We start from the raw sequence: 21747 nt of genomic DNA on the forward strand, positions 1-21747 counted from the left end.
TAAAATACAAGTAAGAAATGTTTCATAAAGTGTAAGAAAATAGTGCAAAGTGTGAAAATTCTAAACAGAAAATCCTGAGAAAAACTATTTTCTGCAGGTTTAGTGCCAGGAAGTTACGGCTGTGCTCTAAATCAGTGGATTTCAAATGGGGGTAAGCGTACCCCTGGGGGTACTTGAAGGTATGCCAAGGGGTACATGAGATTTTTTTTTAAATATTCTAAAAATAGCAACAATTCAAAAATCCTTTATAAATATATTTATTGAATAATACTTCAACAAAATATGAATGTAAGTTCATAAATCGTGAAAAGAAATGCAACAATGCAATATTCAGTGATTTTTTGTGGACATGTTCCATAAATATTGATGTTAACGATTTCTTTGTGAAGAAATGTTTAGAATTAAGGTCATGAATCCAGATGGATCTCTATTACAATCCCCAAAGAGGGCACTTTAAGTTGATGATTACTTCTATGTGTAGAAATATTTATTTATAATTGAATGACTAGTTTGTTTTTCAAAAAGTTGTTAGTTATTTTTATATCTTTTTTTCCAAATGGTTTAAAAAAGACCACTACAAAAGAGCAATATTTTGCACTGTTATACAATTTAATAAATCAGAAACTGATGACATAGTGCTTTATTTTACTTCTTTATCTCTTTTTTTCAACCAAAAATGCTTTGCTCTGATTAGTTGTTACTTGAATTAAAAAAATGTTCACAGGGGGTACATCACTGAAAAAAGGTTGAGAACCACTGCTCTAAAGGGTAGGCACAGCTATGGTAGTCGTGGGGCGAGCGCCTTGCATCATTTACAGACCACATTGGTCTGACTAAGGTCCTTTTTTGAAAAAATCCCCCCAAAAACTGTCCAGGCGACTTTCTCGTCTCACTCCATGCAAAGAGTCAACCAAAAGAGAGTTGATACTGTTACCTGATTGGCTGTTAGTGTGTCCCTCCCACTGATCAGTGATCACTTCCTGCGTTGCTCGGAAGTGATCGAAAGAGAGCGAGTGCCTTTCAGCATGCAACCAACCTTACTGAGCAACTTCCGACTGAGAAGCAAAAATCAAAATCGAACGTTTCACCCAACACATTTTTTATTGATATCATCTATGGGTTCTTCCGAGGATGTTGTAGTCGTAATGATTTGTGCAGTCCTTTGAGACATTTGTGATTTGGGGCTATATAAATAAACATTGATTGATATGTGTCTATCTCGATAAATATCGATGTCATTTCATCGCCCAGTCCTAATGGTAAGTTAAACGTAAGATAATTGAAATGATTCGGATCAAAAGTGGTTCCTGATTCCATTTTTGACATTTTCTGAAAGTTTCATGCAAATAACTTTCTAAGAACAGACAAACCCTGGCGGGGGTGACAAAACATGCATGAAATATCAAGAGAAGACAATTCTTCTGTTGTTGTTTTTCCCCCAAAGATGCACACTGCTGCCCCCATGCTGTTAGACACCAGTACTGCACTTTTTGTGTCATTTTTGCAGCACACTTGTATTATTTTTGTATTTTTTTGGAACGCTTTGTGTGTGTTGGACATTTAGGTTTATGACTCGCTTATGTCTCCTCCCAGCAGGCGGACAAGACACTTTGCAAGAACTCTCATGCAGTATCGCCCTCGTCCGTCGTCTTATTTACCCGCTGTCCCAGGAAAATTCAACGTACAAACAATGAAGGCGGGTGAGCTCCTTCGCCAGGAAGAACAGCCAAAGATGTTTTTGGTTTTTTTTACAAGGGAAACCAACATAATTGCAATTTTGCTCAACAACAAAACACTTCAAATGTTATATCAGACAGTAGGAAGGGGATTTATATGGTATACCTGACACATGTGACGTGACAAATGTGGGGCGTGCGATATCCACTTTAGCCACCATATGGCAGTAGCGTGTTAAACATGTAGAGTGGCGATTTCCGTCATTTTCAGCAGACTGCCTTACAAAATGATTCATCCAGAAATAGGGCCTTATGGATCGCTTCCCGACTCTTGCTTCCCAGACAACCGCGCTAAAATATTACGCTAAGCTTTGTATAAAGTGCACACGATCGGCATATCCACGCACAAAAAGAATACAATGATGCTAACTACCGAAATAATTCATAACGATGTATTTCAAAAGCACTTTTTCTTTGTTTCACGAAACTTTCCTTTGCGGGATTTACAAAAAAACTCCACGTCGGAACACTCTAAAGGGAAACTTGAGAATGCCCAGGAAATCGGAACGGCAATTCAGAATTCAGTGTCACCAACATATCGTAAGATTGTTCGCACGTTTAGTGAAGCCACCAAAATGGGCGGAGCAAGAACACGTTTTTATGCCAAAAACGCGCACTTTGACTTGGGAAGCGAAAATCAACGTCACAAAATATTGACCGTTAGCCAACAACGATGGCATCAATAGAAGGAGAATTGTTCGGATTAAGGTTAGTGTTGCCTTAAAAAATGTTCATTGTATCGAGAATCTACTCGCTCTATCCAATCATTACTTTCGTATTTCCAGCGCTTGGTTTACAAAAAACATACAACGCACTGCAATTGGTTTTGTCACCTTTTGCTTGTCGCGCGTAGCAACGTCATAAAACGTGTTTTCGTTAGTGCAATTTTTGTCGATAATAAAGTCGTCGGCAAATAACGTAACGCAATCATACCGAGGTTGGCGTAGTGATATTCCACGACGCACAATATTGTAACATAAGATGTTAAAACAACCACGTTTTGTCCCGACTCGATTAAGAATGGTGTTGCCGCCAAAAACAGACATCATTGTATCGTTTAGTGGAGAATCTACTCGGTTTATCAAAATATTACTTTTGTATTTTCAGCACTTGGTTTACGAAAAACATACAACCGACTGGAATCGGTTTTGTCACTTTTTGCTTTGGCGTAGCAACGTCATAAAACAGGTTTTTGTTAATGCAATTTTTTTCGATATTAAAGTATTTGGCAAATAACGTAACGCAGTTATCCCGATGTTGGCATAGCGATACTCCACCACGCGTGAAATTGTAACTTACGATGTTGCGACGACCACGTTTTGTCCTGACCTGATCTTAAAAATAAACATTGTACGTTAAATTGGATAATGTACTCGTTTTTTCAAATCATTACTTTCGTAAACCAAGTATTTTCAGCGCTTGGTTTACGAAAAACAAACAAATGACTGGAGTAATTTTGACGATTTTGTGACTTTTTGCTGGAGCGTAACGACGAGTAATAAACTAACAAAGTCATGAAAAATGTTTTTGTTAGTGCATCACTGTAGATATTAAATTTGTTGGCAAGTCACGTAACTCAGGTATCCCGATGTTGGCGTAGCGATACTCCACCACACTCGATATTGTAACATATGATGTTGCGACAACCATGTTTTGTCCCGACTTAAGTAAAGAAAGTGTTAAAATTATCATAATTCTATCGTTTAATGGACAATCTACTCAGTTTATCAAAACATAACTTTCGTAAACTAAAGTATTTTCAGCGCTTGGTTTACCAAAAACATACAATGCACTGGAATCAGATTCGTCACCTTTTGCTCGAGCTTAGCAACGTCATAAAAACGAGTTTTCCTTAGTGCATCACTGTCGATAATAAAGTCACCAGCTAGTTACGTAACGTACTCATTCCGATGTTGGCATAGCGATACTCCACCATGCTCGATATTGTAACATACGATGTTGCAACAACCTGATTAAAGAACATGCTGCTTTTAAAGATAAACATTTTGTTTCTTAATAGAGAATGTACTTTTTCAAAACATTACTTTCGTAAACCAAGTATTTTCAGCGCTCAAATTACAAAAAACAAACAAACAATCCACTGCAAACGGTTTGGTGACTTATTTGCGTGAATGTAGCCATGAATAATAAACGGACGACGCCATAAAACCTGTTGTAATTTTTGCTTTGTTGTCGATATGTAAGTCATCAGCAAGTATCATAACGCACTTATTCGGATGTTGGCGTAGCGATTCTCCACCGTGTGCGGTATCGTAACATACGATGTTGCGACAAACACGTTTTGTCCCGACCCGACTATAGAAAGTCTTGCCTTTAAATACAAACATCAAATGTGTCTTTTAATGGAGAATTTACTTGGTTTATCAAAACATTAATTTCGTAAACCAAATGATTTTCGGTGCTTGGTTTACGAAAAACAAACGATCGACTGCAATGGGTTGTGTGACTTCTTTAATGAACGACGCAATAAAATGTGTTTTTGTTAGGTCATTGTTGTCGACATTTAAGTCCTCGGCATGTAACCCACTTAATCCGATGTTGGCGTAGCGATACTCCACAATGTGCGATATTGTAAATGCGAAAACCAACCCTAATGAGCACTTGTTCCGACATGTAGACCCTTGAGTTACGGCCGTTCTCGTTTTTTCGTACGGTGTATTGATCCAGTCCTGCGATTATCTGGTTGTCGTGCCGACAATATTTAACCTTTAAGCTACATGCTAGCGCTTTTCCTCACTTGTGCCTTCTTGCCATATAAATATGAATTATTATAAATATATATATATATATGTATGTATGTGTATCATGCTGGGCTTAACAAGCACTTGCTTCGTAGTTCGACCCCGTCTTGAACGTGGCTTTACTGTACCCTGAAGTGTACTTATGAAAACAGGCGACTCGAACGCCACAAAAAGTGCTTACCTCGTCACTGTGAACTCTCCTTAAAGCGACATCACAGACAACATGGCAGCTTTCGACCAGCGCTCTAAGTCAGTCAGTATTTAGCACGTGTACGTGAAGTGGACGGAGGAAAGAGCCACGACGTCGGAAACCAATCTCTCGCCAAGGGACGGTCTTTAGCGGGCGGAGCCACTCCAAACCCCACCCGGAGCCAAATTGTTGTTGCTTTCTTGTTGTTTGATATTAATCTGCTTTTTGTTGTTGTTTTTATTCATTCAATTTCAGCATTTAATCCTCCCCTCCCTGTTATATTGTTATTATCACTTCTGATAATAATAACCAATGTTATCTTGTATACAATATTTTGTAATAAATCTAAATATATGCCAATAATTGTTTGAATGTGTGCTGTTTGACTTCTCTGTGTCCATGTCACTTCACTTGGATAGCTAATGTCACATATTATGGTACTGATCCCTATTTAAAGTATTAGAAATTAAATAGTGATTCTTATTTGTTATAATTCATGTATTTTAAAATTATTTAAAATATTTAACTTGAACAAATGTTATAATTATATTTATTAAAAATACTTAACTTTTGATTGTCACTAATATATAACAAATACTGAATGAAATAGATAGAAATAATTCAATATTGACCATAGTATTTAAATATTTTTATTTATATTTTTATATTTTAATTTGTATAACGTCTTTTCACCAATGTATGAATCTAAAGATTAAATTAATATTAAATGACTATGTCAAAGAAGGAGCTGAGCCGGAAGGCAAAGCTCTCAATTTACCGGTCGATCTACGTTCCCATCCTCACCTATGGTCATGAGCTTTGGGTCATGACCGAAAGGATAAGATCACGGGTACAAGCGCCGAAATGAGTTTCCTCCGCCGGGTGGCGAGTCTCTCCCTTAGAGATAGGGTGAGAAGCTCTGCCATCCGGGAGGAACTCAAAGTAAAGCCGCTGCTCCTCCACATCGAGAGGAGCCAGATGAGGTGGTTCGGGCATCTGGTCAGGATGCCACCCAAACGCCTCTAGGGTACGTCCAACCGGTAGGAGGCCACGGGGAAGACCCAGGACACGTTGGGAAGACTACGTCTCCCGGCTGGCCTGGGAACGCCTCGGGATCCCCCGGGCTAGACGAAGTGGCTGGGGAGAGGGAAGTCTGGGCTTCCATGCTTAGGCTGCTGCCCCCGCGACCCGACCTCGGATATGTGGAAGAAGATGGATGGATGGACTTTGTCAACCGTAGTATTAATAATAATTATGTAAATGCAAATGTAATATTGCAATACAACAGTCAAAATAATAGAGTAAATGTTATATTATGACTCACTTGAAAAAAAAACATTTAAAAAATAAAATTGAATATAAAAATGTTACAAACATATTTGCAAAGATTTGATTGTTGCTGGGGTTTTTTTTTAATCGAAAATGATAATATTTTTGAATAATTCCACGAGATTAAGTAATAATTTGGTAAGGTTAATGTTTTTTTTGTGAGTGGCTGTGATAATATTCGAATAACAAACCATGTGGATGAATAAAAGTGATTTTAATCTTTAACGTGTAGTTGCCGATTATAAAATCTCCTTATATACTTTTGCCAACCGTTTAAAAGAAAAAGTTTATATTTCGGAAAAACTCGGACAGTACTTATTTATTGATTTATCAATTTTTAATACATACATTATACTTAGCACAATAATAAAAAAATTGACATTGACAGTTTTTCGATTTTGCTGAAAATATTTCCAAATAAGAACATATGTGCGTTCTAAATGTTCGAATAAGCGAAAACTATTTTCGAAAAATGTAGCACTTAAAATTGTGGATGGATAAAGGTTACTGACATTTTGAAGTGTAGATTATTTGAGAAAATTTTGTGAACCCGTTGTAAACAAAATTAGTAAAATACCTTTTTATTTTGGAAAAACTGCCGTACGTGGAGTAGAAAACGGAAAAACTTTCACTATTGACGCATGCGCAAACAGATCAAGCAGTGACGGTACTTTTGCCCTTTTCACTAAGTGCAAAACAGCGCCACCAAGTGGTTACAGGAGGCATGATAAACTACACCAAATCCTGTTTTATTAGTATTGTATTGTAGGTAAAACGTGAAATGACCATCCATCATCTGTGAAATCATCAAAAAAATACCAAACTTAGTCTACATCTGGCAACGTTATAAAACAAGATCAACCTGTTCTCCACTTGTCCACCAATGAGGCTTCTGTGTCAAATTTACCATAATCTGATTGGTTAAACCGCGTGTCAATCAATTTTGGCGCGCTTATTTGACCGGAAAAAGATGACAATTTTGCTAGCTGGTAGGAGAGCAAAATGGCGAAAAAGCCGCCCAATAACAATTAACTCTCAAATATACATTCAAATATAAGGTAGTTCACTTATTTATCTTATCACGCTGTCATTTATAAAGCATTGCCACACCTACAGATACAGATAGTTTAGCCAAAAGTGAGCAGCACACCTGCTAGAATTAGATAATTAATGAAAGCTAATAATTGAACAACTGGAAGATTTTTATTATTTTTTTCGACCATTGAAGGGGAGGACAAGACAGAAGGACATTGAAACCAAGTGCAAACGGTAAATTATCAATTATAAGTTAGTTGTCATAGCAATGTTTGTATGAATATGTGTACAACGTTAAAATGATGACGATAGAACAGGTCTAATTTGAGGCGGCAATGATTGTTTGCATCCACAAGAGGGCGCCGTTATCTTGTTTTTTCAACTACACTAGCATTACGACATGGCATAATTATACGCACAATCGCTATTAAACTTACATGTGTTTGTGTCATTTATCTATGTGCATATAAGTAATATTTTTTATATTTTGGAGATTTTTTTTTTTTACAATCAACCAATTTTTCTGTGTGTGTGTGTGTGGTTTTTTTTTTTTTTTTACATCATTTTTTAATATTGTAGTCTTTATTTAGTTTTTTTTTGTGGGCACCAGGTATCTCGTGAGGACCAGATGAGTCGCCCGCTGGCCTGTTCTAAAAATAGCTCAAATAGCAGCACTTACCAGTGAGCTGCCTCTATTTTTTTAATTTTATTTATTTACTAGCAAGCTGGTCTCTCTTTGCTCGACATTTTTAATTCTAGGAGAGACAAAACTCAAATAGAATTTGAAAATTTAAGAAAATATTTTAAAGACTTGGTCTTCACTTGTTTAAATAAATTCATTTATTTTTTTACTTTGCTTCTTATAACTTTCAGAAAAACCATTTTAGAGAAAAAATACAACCTTAAAAATTGTTTTAGGATTTTTAAACACATATACCTTTTTACGTTCTTTCCTGACAATTAAAATTTATGTTCAAGTATTTCTTTTATTGTAAAGAACAATAAATACATTTTAATCTAATTCTTCATTTTAGCTTCAAATTTATGATTAAAATTCAAAAAAAATATTCTGGCAAATCTATCTAGAAAATCTGTAGAATCACATTTAAATCTTATTTCAAAGTCTTTTGCATTTCTTTAAAAAATGTTGCTCTGGAAAATCTTGAAGAAATAATGATTTGTCCTTTTTAGAAATATAGCTTGCTCCAATTTGTTATATATTCTAACAAAGTGCAGATTGGATTTGAACCTATTCAAAACATGTCATCAAAATTCTAAAATTAATCTTAATCAGGAAAAATAACTGATGTTCCATAAATACTTTTTTAAAATTTTTTCAAAAGGATTTGAATTAGCTAGTTTTTCTCTTCATTTTTTTCGGTTGAATTTTGAATTTTAAAGAGTCGAAATTGAAGATAAACTATGTTTCAAAATTTAATTTTCATTTTTGTGTGTGTTTTCTCCTCTTTTAAACCGTTCAATTAAATGTTTTTTTCATCATTTATTCTCTACAAAAAACATTCTGTAAAAGGAAAAAAAATGTACGACAGAATGACAGACAGAAATACTCATTTTTATACATGTATAGATTTATTTATTAAAGGTGAATTAAGCAAATTGGCTATTTTTGGAAATTTATTTAAGTGTGTATCAAACTGGTAGCCCTTCGCATTAATCAGTACCCAAGAAGTAGCTCTTGGTTTCAAAAAGGTTGGTGACCCCTCTATTAGAGGAATAAAGTATCTATTGCGACGTGTGTTGTGTTTACATGCTGTGTAACTCAACGATGACAAGAAATATGATAGATATGGCACGAGTTCGGCACGGTCAAGTTCTAATAACCGGTATTGTTCACTAGATGTAACAGATGTCATCCTGCCACCTACTGGACTGGAGAGGTAACTCGTGTTAAATTTGGTTGTTTTTTTCTTTAGTTTTGTAAAAAATAGCTGTGATGTCATTTACTCTAATAGCATTTGTAATAAAAAGCGACAAAAAACGTGTGGCCCGTACGGGGATCGAACCCGCGACCTTGGCGTTATTAGCACCACGCTCTAACCAACTGAGCTAACCGGCCTGAGTCTACATCATCAGTGTATAGTTTCATCTTTGTGACGTCACCCCTCAGACCACCTCCGTGCTTTGTCATGACAATTAAAAGGAGCTTACATCCATCCATTACTACCGCTTCTCTTGTGACTTATTTTGAAAGTAGATTCAGTCGCTGTTCACCTGATCATGCATTTTATTATTCAGCATTATCTTAAAAGTATGCAAGCTGTATGCTTGTTGACATGCGACATTATTGTTTGTCATCACTGTCTGTCGTGTACGCAAAGTGGATGGTGGAAAGAGTCACGACGTCGGAAAGTAATCTCTCGCCAAGGGACGGCCTTTAAATCTAAATCTCTCGCCAAGGGACGGCCTTTAAATCTAAATCTCTCGCCAAGGGACGGCCTTTAGCGAAGCGGAGCCACTCCAACCCCCCCGGCGCCAAATTGTTGTTGCTTTTTTTGTTGATTGATAGTAATCTGCTTTTTGTTGTGGTTTTTATTCATTCAATTTGAGCATATTTTCATTATAATTTCTTAATTTGTACAACGTATTTTCACCAATGTGTGACTCTAAAGATTACATTAATATTCAATTAATATATTGACCATAGGGCAGCACGGTGCTAGAGGGGTTAGTGTGTCTGCCTCACAGTACCAAGGTCTTGAGTAGTACTGGGTTCAATCCCAGGCTGGGGATCTTTCTGTGTGGAGTTTGCATGTTCTCCCCGTGAATGCGTGGGTTCCCTCCGGGTACTCCGGCTTCCTCCTACTTCCAAACACATGCACCTGGGGATAGGTTGATTGGCAACACTAAATTGGCCCTAGTGTGTGAATGTGAGTGTGAATGTTGTCTGTCTATCTGTGTTGGCCCTGCGATGAGGTGGCGACTTGTCCAGGGTTTACCCTGCCTTCCGACCGATTGTAGCTGAGATAGGCACCAGCGCCCCCCGTGACCCCAAAAGGGAATAAGCGGTAGGAAAATGGATGGATGGATGGATGGATGGATGGTATAGAGCAGGTGTCGGCAACCCGCATGCTCTTTAGCTCCGGCCTAGTGGTTCTCTGGAGCTTTTTCAAAAATGTATGAAAAATGGAAAAAAATGTAGGAAAAAAATATATATATTTTTTGTTTTAATATGGTTTCGGCAGGAGGACAAACATGACACAAACCTCCCTAATTGTTATAAAGCACACTGTTTACATTAAACATGCTTCACTGATTCGAGTATTTGGCGAACGGCGTTTTGTCCTACTAATTTTGGCGGTCCTTGAACACACCGTGGTTTGTTTACATGTACAACTTTCTCCCACTTTCTAAGATGTGCTTTATGCCACTTCTTTTTCTGTCTTATTTTGTCCACCAAACTTTTAACGTTGTGCATTGAGTTTTGTTGATGTTATTGACTTGTGTGGAGTGCTAATCAGACATATTTAGTCCCTGCATGACTGCAAGCTAATCAATGCTAACATGCTATTTAGGCTAGCTATATCTACACATTGCATCAGTATGCCTCATTTGAGCTCATTTATTTTCTTTTAAGTCCTCTTTATTCAATTTATATCTCAGGACATTATCTGCATGTAATATGGCTGTTAATTTTTTGCGGCTCCAGACAGATTTGTTTTTGTATTTTTGGTCCAATATGGCTCTTTCACCATTTTGGGTTGCCGGCCCCTGGTATAGAGGGTGAACTTATCGAAAAAATACCATACTTATTCTACATCTGGCAACGCTGTAAGACAAGGTCAACGCTTTCTCTCCTTGTCCACCAATGAGGCTTCTGTGTCAAATGTATCATAATCTGATTGGTTAAACCGCGTGTCAATCAATGTTAGCGCTCTTATTTGACCGGAAAAAGACGACAATTTTGCATCGCTGGTAGGAAAGCAAAATAACATTTATCAACTCTCAAATGTTCATTAAAATATAAGGTAGTGGACTTATTTATCTTATCATGCTGTCATTTTTAAAGCATTGCTAGTCCTACAAATACAGATTGTTTAGCCAAAAGTGAGCAGCACACCTGCTAGAATTAGATAATTAATGAAAGCTAATAATTGAACAAATGAAAGATTTTCAATATTTTTTCGACCATTGAAGGGGAGGACAAGACAGAAAGACATTGAAACCAAGCTCTAATGGTAAGTTATTATTCATAAGTTTGTTGTCATAGCAATGTTTGTACGAACATGTGTACAACGTTAAAATAATGTCAATAGAACAGGTCCAATTTGAGGCGGCAATGATTGTTTTCATCCACAAAAGGGCGCCATTACCTTGTCTTTTCAACTACACTAGCATTACGACATGGCATAATTATACGCACAATCGCTATTAAACTTACATGTGTTTGTGTCATTTATCTATGCGCATATAATAATATTTTTTATATTTTGGGGATTTTTTTTTACATTCAATCAAATGTTCAGTGTTTTATACATAATTTTTGAATATTGTAGTGTTTGTTTTTTTTATTAGACGAATAAAGTATCTATTCCGACGTGTGTTGTGTTTACATGCTGTGTAACTCAACGATGACAAGAAGTATGATAATTATGACACGAGTTCGGCACGTTCAAGTTCTAATAACCGGTATTGTTCACTGGATTTAACAGATGCCATCCTGCCACCTACTGGACTAGAGGGGTAAGTCGTGTTAAATTTGGTTGTTTTTTTTTTAGTTTAGTAAAAATTAGCTGTTATGTCATTTACTCTAATAGCGTTTGTAATAGAAAGCGACAAAAAAGAAAGAGTGGCCCGTACGGGGATCGAACCCGCGACCTTGGCGTTATTAGCACCACGCTCTAACCAACTGAGCTAACCGGCCTGAGTCGTAGAGCCGCGTCAATACTTTTATGTCTGTGACGTCACCCCTCTCCTCCCACTGAAAGACGAGGATTGATAAATGGCTTCACGTCCGATTTGCGGAAGATTCTGAGACAATTTGAAATATTCAATATTTAAAGATGTTTTTTTCAGGCCATCTCTGTGCTTTGTCATGACAGTCAATAGGAGTTTGTGTTTTATTTTGAAAAGTAGTTCCAGTAACTGTTTACCTGTTAGCGTGTGTTATATAGATAGCACTTTATTGATTCCTTCAGGAGAGTCCCTTTAGGGAAAATAAAAAATATGCTAGCATTGAGGCTAATTTCGTACATTTTCATACTTGGCACCATCTTTGAAGGATGCTACCTGTCTGCATGTTGACATGCTAACATTCATATGCTAACATTACTATAAGGGCTGCGAATCTTTGGGTGTCCCACGATTGGATTCAATTTCAATTCTTGGGGTCGCGATTCAATTATAAATCGATTTTTTCATTTCAACGTGATTCTCTCACCAAAGGCATACGGTAAAAGTAGCATGTGCTAATTATTTTAAAACCTCTTCTCACTCCGACACTTACAAAAGGTATGCAGTAAAAATTATTCATTCAATACATAGGATTTCAGCGGGATCTACCCCAGTCTGCTGACATGCAAGCAGAGTAGTAGATTTTTGTAAAAAGCTTTTATAATTGTAAAGGACAATGTTTTATCAACTGATTGCAATAATGTAAATTTGTTTTAACTATTAAACGAACCAAAAATAGGACTTATTTTATCTTTGTGCAAACATTGGACACAGTGTGTTGTCAAGCTTATGAGATGCGATGCAAGTGTAAGCCACTGTGACACTATTGTTCTTTTTTTTTTTTTTTATAAATGTCTAATGATAATGTCAATGAGGGATTTTTAATCACTGCTATGCTGAAATTATAACTAATATTGATTCTGTTGTTTATAATATTGATTTTTGATTCACTACGTTTGGTTTGTTCTGTGTCGTGTTTGTGTCTCCTCTCAATTGCTCTGTTTATTTCAGTTCTGAGTGTTGATGGCTCAGGTTTGGATTTGGATTTGGATTGCATTGTTATGGTATTGCTGTGTATTGTTTTGTTGGATTGCTAAAAAAAAATCGATAAAAAAAAAAGAGAATCGATTCTGAATCGCGCAACGTGAGAATCGCAATTCAAATCGATTTTTCCCCACACCCCTAATTACTATGCTATTGTTTTATGCATTTAGCAAATGTACTTTTTTAACTTTATAATCATGCATTTTGTTACTTAGCACAATCTAAAAGAATGCAAGCTGTTCACATGTTAACATGCTAACATTACTATGCTCATGTTTTATACTAGTAGTTGAGCTAATTTTGTACATTTTAACCTTGTAATCATGGATTTCGTTACATAGCGCCATCAGTGCTGATGGCAGCACACTGGTCACAGACAGAGAGAAGATCCTTAAAGGGGAACATTATCACCAGACATATGTAAGCGTCAATATATACCTTGATGCCTTTCAATTGTTCGCTGTCGGAGCGATGACCTTTCACCCGTGACGTCACAACAGGAAGTAATCCGCCATTTTCTCAAATACATTACACACACAAGTCAAATCAGCTCTGTTATTTTCCGTTTTTACGACTGTTTTCCGTACCTTGGAAACATCATGCCTCGTCGGTGTGTTGTCGGAGGGTGTAACAACACAATCAGGGACGGATTTAAGTTGAATTACGTGGAGTGTGCATCGATTAGCATGGCATGTTAATCGATGCTAACATGCTATTTAGGCTAGCTGTATGTACATTTGTAGCAATATTTGCATCCAGCCTTTCCCTCCACCCACATTTAATGCCAAACAAACACATACCAATCGACGGATTCAAGTTGAACCAGTGTCAAAAGATGCGAAAGTCCCTCGTTTGTTCTGCACATTTTACCGACGACAGCTATGCTACGACAGAGGCACAGAGATGGCAATAATGCGTGGATATAATAATAATAATAATGGATTAGATATATATCGCGCTTTTCTATTGTTAGATACTCAAAGTGCTCACCTTGAAGTGGGAACCCATTATTCATTCACACCTGGTGGTGGTAAGCTTCATCTGTAGCCACAGCTGCCCTCGGGTAGACTGACGGAAGCGTGGCTGCCAGTTTGCACCTACGGCCCCTCCGATTACCACCTATCATTCATTCATCATTCATTCACCAGTGTGAGCGGCACCGGGGGCAAGGGTGAAGTGTCCTGCCCAAGGACACAACGGCAGCACTTTTTTGGATGTCAATAGGTGGGAAGCGAACCTGCAACCCTCAGGTTTCTGGCACGCCCGCTCTACCCACTACGCCATGCCGCCCCTAATGTATCCTGCGACACTCAAAGCAGATGCATTTCCAACGATAAAGTCAACGAAATCACAAAGGTGAGTTTTGTTGATGTTATTGACTTACGTGCTAACCAGACATATTTGGTCACGGCATGACTGCCAGCAAATCGATGCTAACATGCTATTTAGGCTAGCTGTATGTACATTTTTAGCTATATTTGCATCCAGCCTTTCCCTCCACCCACATTTAATGCCAAACAAACACTTATCAATCGACGGATTTAAGTTGCTCCAGTGGTCAAAAGATGCAATTGTTGGTTACAAGGCGATCGCTGAATTCGTCCGCGTTGCATTTGTCCGTCGTGATATGGCTCAATAGCTTCAGTTTCTTCTTCAATTTCGTTTTCGATATCTGCCTCCACACTCCAACCATTTGTTTCAATACATGCGTAATCTGTTGAATCGCTTAAACCGCTGAAATCTGAATCCAAGCTAATGTCGCTATATCTTTCTGTTCTATCTGCCATGTATGTTTGTATTGGCGTCACGCAGTGACGTCACAGGAAAATGGACGTCTGGATTTACAGATAGCGAAAATCAGGCACTTTAAAGCCTTTTTTCGGGATATTCCATGATGGGTAAAATTTTGAAAAAAACTTCCAAAAATAAAATAAGCCACTGGGAACTGGTTATTGGTTTTAACCCTTCTGAAATTGTGATAATGTTCCCCTTTAAGTGCTGGGCTGAGCACTTCCACTGTGTTTTCAACCGCCCCTCTACCATCAATGACGAAGCCATTTCACGCCTCCCTCAAATCTCAGTCAACACCTCCCTTGACGAACCACCAACGGAAGCTGAGGTCATCAAAGCCATCAGAGGACTTCTAAATAGCAAAGCACCTGCTGCTGATGCAATTCTGGCAGAAATCTACACAGCTGGTGGACCATCGCTGACTAAACAACTGATAGACCTATTCTGCACCATGCGGAACCAAGGGAAGCTGCCACAGAAGTTCAAAGATGCCTCCATGGTCCACCTATACAAACCCAAGGGCAACAGGCAGAACTGCAACAACCACCACGACATTGCTCTGCTGTCTGTAGCAGGAAAGATCCTGGCCAGAATTCTGCTGAACCGCCTGATGGAACATCTCGAACACGAAGACCTCCTACCAGAGACCCAATGCGGATTCAGGCAAGGTCATGGTACAGTCGACATGATCTCTGCCGCTCGCCAACTCCCAGAGAAGTGCCGAAAACAGAACGTCAGTCTATACTCCACCTTTTGTAGATTTGACGAAGGCCTTAGACACTGTCAGCCGAGAGGGCCTCTGGAAGATCATAGCCAAGTTTGGCTGCTCTAACATCTTCATCAACATGGTCTGTGAATTTCATGATGGAATGCAGGCACAAGTCCAGGACAACGGCGCATCATCCGAGCTTTTCTATGTGGAAAACGGTGTCAAACAAGGCTGTGTTCTGGCACCCACTCTGTTCAGCATGATGTTCTCAGCCATGCTGACAGATGCTTTCCGGTCTGGGGACATGGGGATAGACCTGCGCTACCGCACTGATGGCAAGCTTTTCAATCTGCGAAGACTGCAGGCAAAGACGAAAGTACAGACCACCAAGGTTCACAACTTTCTCTTTGCGGACGACTGTGCCCTGAATGCTTCCAAAGAGCTGGAAATGCAACTGAGCATGAACAACTTTGCCACAGTAGGCTCAGACTTTGGACTCACCATCAGTACAAAGAAAACAGAGGTGATGCATCAACCTGCTCCTGGAGACCCATACACTGAGCCCATAGTCAATGGTGAAGACCTCAGAGCTGCTGAAAAGTTTGTCTACCCGGGTAGCACCTTGTCATGCGTGGACAACCTCGACGAGGAGGTCATGCATAGGATAGCGCATGGAAGTGCTGCATTCAGCCGTCTCCGCAGTTCTGTCTGGGAGTGCAGAGGGCTTGGCCTTCGGAACAAACTTAAGGTCTACCGTACTGTTGTCCTACCCTCCCTGCTGTATGCCTATGAGACCTGGACTGTATACAGCCGGCATGCTAAACAGCTTAATGCCTTCCACATTAGATCCCTCAGGAGGTTGCTCAACATTGGTTGCAGGACAAGATCCCAGACACTGAGGTCCTCCACCGGGCTGAGATGGAGAGCATCAATGGCATCTTCAAGCGCTCACACCTGAGTTGGGCTGACCATGTCTGCTGCATGTCAGACAAACGCCTACCAAAAAGGCTCCTGTACGGTGAACTGCACCATGGAATTCGCTCATGCAGCGTATATTTGAAACGCTCTAAGGACAACCTAAAGGCCAGTCTCAAGAACTGTGGTCTGGACCCAGAGACCTGTGAAGCCGATGCCCAACATTGTTCTAACTGGCAACACGGAACGACACAGGAAGTCCTTCATACCAATGCATGTTCCTTCTTGACTGTACCTAAATGTATAATAGATTGTTTTTATATTATTCACAAGTGAATAATAGACTGCATTTATATTCACATGTAAAAAATAACTGTTTATTGTGAGCAAATCGTGGTGCTGAATTTCCCCCAGGGATCAATAAAGTACTTTCTATTCTATTCTATTCTACATAGCTAGGCTAGTGTGTTGCTAACCTAGCGTGACTTTCAAATGTAATGTCAGCATGTAGTTCACATAGGTATGCTACTGTTGCTAACTTTGCTCGATGTTGAAATGTTATGTTAGCATGTAGTTCAGACAGTTATGCTAATGTTGCTAACAAATTGGATTTCAACATGTAATATTAGCATGTAGCTCACATAGCTACATTAATGTTGCTAACCTAGCATGATGTTATAGTGTAAAGTAAGCATGTGGCTCACATAGTTATGCTACTGTTGCTAACCTAGCATGATATTAAAGTGTTGTGTTGGCGTGTAGCTCAAATACCTACGCTAGTGTTGCTAACCTAGCATATGTTGAAGTCTAATGCTAGAATGTCGCTCACATATCTATGCTAGTGTTGCTAACCTAGCATGATGTTGAAGTCTATTGTTAGAATGTCGCTCACATATCCATGCTAGTGTTGCTAACCTAGCATGATGTTGAAGTTTTATGTTAGCATGTAGCTCACATAGCTACATTAGTCTTGCTAACCTAGCATTATGTTAATATGTAATGTTAGCATGTAGCTAACAAAGTTATGCGAGTGTTGCTAGCCAGCATGATGTTAAAATATAATGTTAGCATGTAGCTCACAAAGTTATGCTAGTGTTGCTAGCTAGCATTATCTCAAAATCTAATGTTAGCATGTAGCTTACATGGTTATTTTAATGTGGCTAACCCAGCATGAATCGATTAATCGAACAAATGAAATGATAGATTACTTGTTTACTAAAATAAATGAAGAGGGGTGGAAGAGGGGTTAGTGCATGTGCCTCACAATACGAAAGTCCTGAGTTGTGCTTGGTTCAATCTCGGGATCTTTCTGTGTGGAGTTTGCATGTTCTCCCCGTGACTACGTGGGTTCCCTCCGGGTACTCCGGCTTCCTCCCACTTCCAAAGACATGCACCTGGGGATAGGTTGATTGGCAACACTTAATTGGCCCTAGTGTGTGAATGTTGTCTGTCTATCTGTGTTGGCCCTGTGATGAGGAAGCGACTTGTCCAGGGTGTACACCGCCTTCCGCCCGAATGCACCTGAGATAGGCTACTGCGACCCCGAACGGGACAAGCGGTAGGAAATGGATGCATGGATGCCCCACTCCCCAGACCCCCCAATATGGTGGCAAACACACATCAGCTTGTCATGACCATGCGGCCGTGTGACATGCGTGTGTTTGGACAGCGCACAAAGACACACAAGCTACGTCTACACACTCCAATGCAAACAATGGGGTCACATGACCTTAGGGTGCTCACACACACACACACAAAGTAGGCCAGTGCTGCCAAAGGCGTGTTGTTAGTGTGAAAGTTAGCGTGTCAACATGGATGTCAGCTGGTGATGATGATGAAGTTTGAGAGGAAGAAGGTTTGTTTTGTTTTGTTTGTTGTTGATCGAAGTGATAACAAAAAAAAAACGTACTGTGTTGATGACGTTCCAGGCTTCTCTACACATCTTAAAGGCCTACTGAAACCCACTACTACCCACCACGCAGTCTGATAGTTTATATATCAATGATGAAATATTAACAATGCAACACATGCCAATACGGCCTTTTTAGTTAACTAAATTGCAATTTTAAATTTCCCGGGAGTTTCTTCTTGAAAACGTCGTGGAATGATGACGTGTATGCTTGACGTCATGGGCTGTTATGAAATATGAGTGCTGCGCACACACACAGCTAAAAGTCGTTTGCTTTAACGGCATAATTACACAGTATTTTGGAGATCTGTGTTGCTGAATCTTTTGCAATTTGTTCAATTAATATTGGAGAAGTCAAAATAGAACGATAGAGTTGGGAAGCTTTAGCCTTTAGCCACACAAACACACAGTGATCCCTTGTTTAAAATTCCCGGAGGTGAAACTTTACTATGAATCAGAGCGGTCAAGCGAACATGGATCCCGACCGAATGTCAACCAGCAGGTTTCGGTGAGAAAATTGTGGTAAAAAGTCGCTTCTTACCAGAGATCAGCTGAGCTTGCGCCGTCCATAAAGCTGCCGCCGACTTCCCTGAGACACTGCGCGTCATCACACCCGTGGACGTACAACTCCGACTATCAGGTACTATTTAACTCACTAAAACTCTAGCAACACAATAGAAAGATAAGGGATTTCCCAGAATTATCCTAGTAAATGTGTCTAAAAACATCTAAATCTGTCCCAATGCAATCGCGTTTTTTTTTTATTGTTTTTTTTTTTTTTCTAGTCATCGTCTGGGACTTCCGGTAAAGGCAGAGATTTTCTGTTAGCGACCAAAAGTTGCAAACTTTATCGTCGATGTTCTCAACTAAATCTTTTCAGCAAAAATATGGCAATATCGCGTAATGATCAAGTATGATACATAAAATGGACCTGCTATCCCTGTTTAAATAAGAAAATCTCATTTCAGTATTAAAACAACTACAGCATCCCTGACCTGCTCCTAACTAAATGGAAGACGTGGAAGAAGAAGGAAACAACAAGCTTCATTAACCCTAACCCAAACCTAACCTATCTCATAACCCTGGAGGGTTGCTCTGGCACCACAGACGGTCTGTTGACCAGCCCTCTCCATCCTTCTCTGTCCTCAGCAGCTCTCATTGCCTCAGTGAGTTTCAAGTGAGTCCATTCTCTGATGTTATCTTTCCATCTTGTCTGTTGTCTCCCTCATCTCCTGCCACCTTGTATGGCGCCTTGCAGGATGGTTTTTGCAAGTCCTGAGGATCTGGTGATGTGCCCATACCACACCAGTTCCCGCTTTATGACCATGGTGAGCAGGTCATCATGTGGGCCGACGGCTTGGCTGACCTTTAGCCGGACTTCTTCGTTTGTGACATGTTGGGTGTAGGAGATACCCATGAGTCTTCTGTAGCATCTCATCTCCATGCTCTGAATTCTCTTCTGCAGCTCTGTGTAATGGTCCATGTATCACAGGCGTAAAGGAAGATCGACATTACAAGTGAGCGCTGTAATCTCACCTTTGATGCCAGACTGATGTTTGTGTCTTTCCACATGGGCTTGAGTTTTTCCAGGGCAGCAGTTGTTTGAGCACTTCTGGTAAGGACTTCCCATTTGGATCTTTCATCAGACACGATTGTTCCGAGGTACTTGAAGCTCGACACCGTGTCCAGTGCCTGACCATTGACTTTGATGTCTGAGTGGATGCTATTATTGTTGTTGGTCATTGTTTTGATTTTTTTCAGCATGGATTTCCATTCCATAGGCTTGGGAATTGGTAACAAGCCTTTCAACTAGACTGGCAAGTTCTCTTTCTTCTCCAGCTAGCCCATCGATTTCATCTTCAAAACAGAGGTTGGTGATTGGTCTGCCTCCAACGCTGACAGTTCCTTCATGATCTGCCAGAGCATCTGTCATGATACGCTCCCGAAAGATGTTGAAGAGAATTTGAGAGAGAAAGCATCCTTGGCGCACTCCAATTGTTGTCCTGAACCAGTCTCTGATAGCTAGCTCCCTTGTAGAGAACTGCGCTGGTAGCTTTATTGTACAGATATTGAATGACTCTGACAAAGTTAGGACTGATGTTATATTTCCTAATGCTTGCCCACAGTGCAGCATGCCATACCTTGTCAAAGACTTTCTTGAAGTCTACGAACACATGGTAAAGCTGTTGTTGATGTTGCAGGTATCTCTCACAAATGATTCTCAAGTTGAAAATCTGTTCTGTGGTGCTCTGCCCTGCTCTAAATCCAGCCTGTTCTTCAGCTATGATCTGTTCAGCTTGGGTTTTTGTTTTCTTTCTTCACTACACACCTTGAAATGATGCGGGGTACTCTGGCAACTATCCATCAGTCAGTGTCAGACTTGTAAGTGTCATCATCGAGTTTCCTTCAGTGAAAATGTAATGTTAGCGTGCAACTTACATGGTTATGGGGGTGTTGCTAACCTGGCATTATGTTCAAATGTAATGTTAGCATGTAATGGTAGCATATAGCTGGAAACCCAGCACAATGTTATAATGTCAGAGGTTATAATAGCATTGCTAATCTAGCATGATGTTAAAAGGTAATGTTAGCACGTAGCTAACATAGCTATGCTAGTGTTGCTAACTTGGCATAATGTTAACATGTAGCTCACAGTTATGCCATTGTGACTAACCTAGCATGATGTTGTAATATAATGTTTGCATGCAGTTTGGACAACTATCCTAGTGTGGCTAACCTAGCATGATGTTAAAATGTAATGTTAGAATACAGCTCATTTTGCTATGCTAGAGTGGTTAATATAGTAAGATGTTTAAATGTAATGTTAGCACGTCGCCCTCATAGCTATACTAGTGTTGCTAACCTAGCATTTTGTTAAAATGTAATGGTAGCATGTAACTCTTAAAGTTATGCTAGTTTTGTTTATGATGTTAACCTATAATGTTGACATGTAGCTTATAAAGCCATGCTAGTGTTGCTAACCTAGCATGATGTTAAAGTGTAATGTTAGCATGTAGCTCACATAGCTATGCTAATGTGGCTAACCTAACATGATAAATTGTATTGTTAGCATGTAGCTTATAAAGCTATGCTAGTGTTGCTAACCTAGCATGGTGTTAGAGTGTAATGTTTGCATGTAGCTCACGTAGCCATGCAAGTTTTGCTCACCGAGCATGATTTTAAAATATAATGTTAGCATGTAGCTTACATAGCTATGCTAGTGTGGTTAACATAGCATGATGTTAAAAGGTAATGTTAGCATGTGTCTCAAATAGCTATCCGAGTGTTGCCAACCTAGTATGATGTTAAAATGTAATGTTAGCATGTAGCTTACATAGCTATGCTGTTGTTGCTAACCTAGCATGATGTTAAAATGTAATGTTGGCATGTAGATCACATAGCTATACTGTTGTAGC

The 21747-nt window shown here is 39.3% G+C and overlaps 1 protein-coding gene, 1 long non-coding RNA gene and 2 other non-coding genes across 4 annotated transcripts in view; 2 read left to right on the forward strand and 2 right to left on the reverse strand.

Annotated features, from left to right (window-relative positions):
- LOC133537818 (uncharacterized) overlaps positions 1 to 5051 on the forward strand; it is a 31854-nt gene extending 26803 nt beyond the window's left edge. The window contains exon 12 of the mRNA XM_061878890.1: positions 1594 to 5051. The gene's annotated coding sequence lies outside the window, so the exon portion shown is untranslated. The remainder of the gene's footprint in view (positions 1 to 1593) is intronic.
- A 4004-nt stretch (positions 5052 to 9055) lies between these two features.
- Positions 9056 to 9129, reverse strand: trnai-aau (transfer RNA isoleucine (anticodon AAU)). The gene has a single exon. It is a non-coding gene; the product is annotated as a tRNA-Ile (tRNA).
- Positions 9130 to 10969: 1840 nt separating this feature from the next.
- On the forward strand, positions 10970 to 19734 carry LOC133537721 (uncharacterized). The gene is made up of 4 exons (XR_009802808.1): positions 10970 to 11248; positions 11723 to 11753; positions 19300 to 19508; positions 19590 to 19734. It is a non-coding gene; the product is annotated as an uncharacterized LOC133537721 (long non-coding RNA).
- trnai-aau (transfer RNA isoleucine (anticodon AAU)) lies at positions 11861 to 11934 on the reverse strand. The gene has a single exon. It is a non-coding gene; the product is annotated as a tRNA-Ile (tRNA).
- Positions 19735 to 21747: the final 2013 nt, after the last annotated feature.

Source organism: Nerophis ophidion, linkage group LG19 (genome assembly GCF_033978795.1).
Source record: "Nerophis ophidion isolate RoL-2023_Sa linkage group LG19, RoL_Noph_v1.0, whole genome shotgun sequence".
Taxonomy (NCBI): Eukaryota; Metazoa; Chordata; class Actinopteri; order Syngnathiformes; family Syngnathidae; genus Nerophis; species Nerophis ophidion.